The following is a 4700-nucleotide window of genomic DNA, read 5'->3' on the forward strand; positions in this document are numbered from 1 at the left end:
TCTTTCAACTTATTTGATTTGAACGTCACTGATTAATCTTCTGTATACGGCATGCGCTTTCTCTTCAACTTATTAACTACGATTTGTTTTACAGATAAAGTCAAAAATGCTATGGTTTAAACATTTAATTTTCCAATTATACGAAAACAAATACACTAAATAAGATATTATTCATATGCTAGACTTTTTAATCCACAACACGTTAACATTGGTGGAATGATAGTTCAGCAGACAGTCGACATTCAATTGGTTCTAATTGTGTACCTTCACTGGATGATTTGTGTACTAATACGAAATTGAAATCACACAGAATTTTTTCACTGACAAAAAAATATGAAAAAAATCTTTTATTTTAGTTCACAGATAAATTGATGAAGTCCTATCACTCACTAGCCAATGAGTTCTAACATCTCAAATATTTAGGTTACTACCGACTGCATAAAACTTGTTTCATATCTTGATTTTTTTTTCAGCAATGTTGACTCATATGGCATACTTCGACAAGATTCTATTATCTCAACATTCCAATAGTGAAGTTCCAACTTCTCGATCATCAGTAACATCCTTTGTTCCGTCGTATGGATACAAATACCAATTAATACATTACACTAGTCATGTTTACACTACATTGACCTCATTAACATGGTCTATTACCTTGATTTTGTTGATTATGTAGTAATTCTGATAAAAACAAAATCATTCTTTTTATTTGAAAGTAAAATCCGACATTGTGTATGAAGCATGGAGACTCAATATAAGTATTACAAATTCAAACCCATGGTTTTTTTTTTAAATCAATGCCTTGATATATTTGTGGCAAACAAACAAATCAAGATAAGATCTTGGCAGTAGATAGGACACGCACCAAAAATAAACTTGACAAAAAGTAATACTATAAAACAAAATAAACTCCAATGACAATTCAAATCGGAAATTCCCTCATCAAATTGCAAAAATAAATCAAAAGCTCAGCCACAACAAACAGCCTGCCAACAAACGTCATGTAAAGAACTCGAGTTTCGTACGACCCGGATAGAAGCATTGTTCGGGAATGAAAAGTGGTACAATCTTCTGTTCATCAAGTATGAAAAGAACGAGGTCAGGTTCTTATAGTAGAAATTGATATATTTGGGATGATGAAAGTTTGGTTTTTATATGTTGTATTTTATATACCATTATTTGTCTATGTATATGTTGTCTTCTTTTTTTTTTAAGATTTGTCAGTTCGTCATAGGATTTTGAATGTCTCTCTGATATCTTTCACTTCTTTTTTTTCTCAATGTTTACTTATGTGTTCTTTTGTAGATAGCTAGCCTGCCGGCTACCATTTAAATGGATGTAAATTTACACATTCTATAGTTGTTTTTTTATCTTTTGAAGAATAACGATATACAAACAGAAACACTTTTTATCGAATTTGTTATAAAATATGAAATACAAAGTTAGATGATAATTACAATGTTATATAAATAAAATGAACAGTCTGGTTGATTGTGAATGGATTCCAACAATATAACAACAAGTGGGCATTCTTGTCAAGGTCATTTGCGTCGTCGAGTATCGTTTGTGGGTTCATTTTCGGAGGTTAAATGATGTCATACTGGTTCATTAGCATCATATCCATGAAGCTCATCGGTTGATTTTGTCTGTTCATCATTCTACTCAAAAACCATAAAGTTCCTGTTAAATATAAAATATAGAATTAGAGAAATAAAAGCAAAACACATTATTGTAAACTAACCAACATAGTCTCATATCTTTTATTTGGCATTCGCTAGAATATATAGCATGTGCATGGATAAGTTTTGTCTATACGAAACCAGAAAACATACCTTATTGTCGGAGTTAAAGTTTTGTGTTGTTTATGCTTCCAAAATCCAAAATGCAAAACTTTTTAGGTCTTACAAAGTAAATATGAAACATTTAGTGAAAAATTATAAAAGTAGAACTTGAGCACGTGTGTTTTACAAAAAAATAGATACTTTTACTTCTTTTATGATATTGAAATTTCTATTATGTGGAATATTATTCAATGTTACACGAAATATTTACATAATGTACTGACATACCTTGTATACCTTTAATAATCTATTTCCTAGAATAAATTGACCGTTAATTTAAGGCCAATTGCCATGTTTTACATAAGTTGTACATTATCTTGTCATTTATATCAACAATATATGAAATATTATACAATCGTAAATAATGTTTTATCCAGCCAACTTGTTTTATTAAGACAAAACCCATTGGATCATTGCATGCACGTTGAAATTCATTCCTCAATCGGAGCGTGAGTTGATGGACACGGCGTTTGTTTCCGTATATAGTGTTGATATATATGCTAACGATACCATGACCATTATCAAAATTCAAAAGCTTGATTCAAAATCATAACAATCTTACTGAAGGAAAAAAAGTGCTTGGGAAGCATAATACTTATCAAATAAAGTGATGTTATTTTTTATTTTATTTTTTCAAAGCAAGAAAGGTAAAACGTGACGTAAAAGGAAGGATTTAAATCTTATATTTAACTTACACTTAATGAAAATGATTTCACATTAATAACAGTTACACATAAAATGTAGGTAACGCTGTAAATAGAAATTTAAAAGCAAAAGGCTATTTGAAATAATCATGTTTCATTAATAAGAAAGAGAGACCAGCGTTAATTTTTTTATTCGTGTGTCTCAACTTTATTATGGAAAACAAAAGCATGAAAAGCTTACTGACTTTTTAAACTAAATACATAATTCTTTTTTTGCTGTAGGTATGCCGAAGTTCAAATATCGAATACAGTGTATAGAATTCATGATATCATTGTCTAATAAATAATCAAAATTTCTGTTTTTCAACAGTATATAAATTCCGACAAATCCTTACTAATAATTGCAAAACACTTACCCATATTTTGTGCCTCACAGATTGCCATAAGAAGTGCACATAAAAGCAGAATAAGAAGAAAATTCTTCATTGTTAGTTCTTGGTTATCTGAAATGTACAGTGAAATTATTGCTTTATACATAATAAAGATAATTAAAGTATAAACTTTATGCATTTACTTTATTTTAGCTAAAATGAAATAACGACGCGAATTGATATGTACAGTCAAAGACAAAAACTTTGAAAAAGAATAAAATAATATTTGTTTTCATATTGCATTAACTAAACAAGATTATTATTAAATGCATGTTCACTAAAATAATTAGAAAATATAAGTAACCAAAATAATTTAGTAAAAATGCCTTCTGCAAAATGTGAAATATGTTGCATCCTGATATTCGAGATCCTACCTGAATGTAGATTGTAAAACCTTGACAAATTAAGACGCAATTTGTTTTTCTGTGCTTTGCTTTGCTTTTTATATGTACAGGCGAAGAAAATATTTACTCATTTGCATATACGATGACAACAAAGGGTCATGGTTCACACTATAATCATAGCTTCGTTTATTAATATAGAACCTGCTGAACTGTGATTATTGCGTATATCAATCATCAAAATATCAGCAAGTAATCATAAAATTGTCATAAAACATTTGTTTGATGAACTTACGATATAAGGAGAGGAAGTAAATACCTTATTAGCAATTTCTGTTTTCTGATTATAACTATTTTACAATTTCACAAAAAAAAGTGTATGTTTATGTATCGTTAACGGCAGGTAGCATTTCATTTCAACGCATAAGTTAACATTACATTTTGAGAAATCAACATACTTTTTTGAGAGGTATAATGAAACATTTAATTATCATACCGACACCAAATTGGAATCATTTAACATCATCGTTTAAAGATAACATGTATTCTCTACATATCATAGCAGCGTATTTTCAGGATAATCAATACATCAAGTACTGGGGAAGCGTCTTGTATGTTGTCATATCTGATAAAATATTGTATAGTGAGGTAGTGCTATGACGTAAAATTTACACCAAAGCTCATTAAAATTACTTTTTTCTCTTTAATCAAGGACGTGTACTATTGCAATTGTAATGTACTGATTGAGATAAAATCAAATCAAATCAAATCAAATTATTTTATTGGTGTAAAATCCAAATATTGGATTGTTACCAGGACAAACATGACAATCATTACAAACATATAATATATAAATTTAAACAACATTCATATTCTTATAAGACTATATATTTAAATGTTTTGGAGGAGGTGATACCTTTGCATATTAAAAGTCCAAGTACAAACATTCATATTAATGCAATTGTTATAAAATATATTATTACAAATACTATAAGAAATTATACGTACGCTAGTTTTTCTTATCAGCTAGGCTGTTTCTTAGTACATATAAATCATTTACTCCCTTGACAATAATTTTAATTTTCTGTATGTTCTTAATTTGTTTCCATTTGAGATATGTAAACGCTGGACGATGGGGCAGAGGGTATAGTATTGCTAAGTAATTGGATGTTGACAATTAGAAGTTTTAAATCAACACATTTGTCATTTTTTTATGAGAAGGATTCTACTGTGTCAATATCGAGGAAAAGACACGAAACACGTTTTAGTTTCGATAGTTACCATCATCTGAAAGCCATTGGAATATATTCCTCATTGTAATAAAAATTTTGAATATTGCCTTTATCAGTACTTAATAGTTATCAAAGGTACCAGGATTATAATTTAGTACGCCAGACGCGCGTTTCGTCTACATAAGACTCATCAGTGACGCTCAAATCAAAA

The 4700-nt window shown here is 29.2% G+C and overlaps 1 long non-coding RNA gene across 1 annotated transcript; it reads right to left on the minus strand.

Moving 5' to 3' along the window:
* Positions 1-1394: 1394 nt before the first annotated feature.
* LOC134704917 (uncharacterized) lies at positions 1395-3402 on the minus strand. Its single transcript, XR_010105438.1, has 3 exons — positions 3291-3402; positions 2902-2988; positions 1395-1680 (listed from the first exon to the last, which is right to left on the minus strand). It is a non-coding gene; the product is annotated as an uncharacterized LOC134704917 (long non-coding RNA).
* Positions 3403-4700: the final 1298 nt, after the last annotated feature.

This window comes from Mytilus trossulus, chromosome 2, assembly GCF_036588685.1.
Source record: "Mytilus trossulus isolate FHL-02 chromosome 2, PNRI_Mtr1.1.1.hap1, whole genome shotgun sequence".
NCBI classification, from domain to species: Eukaryota; Metazoa; Mollusca; class Bivalvia; order Mytilida; family Mytilidae; genus Mytilus; species Mytilus trossulus.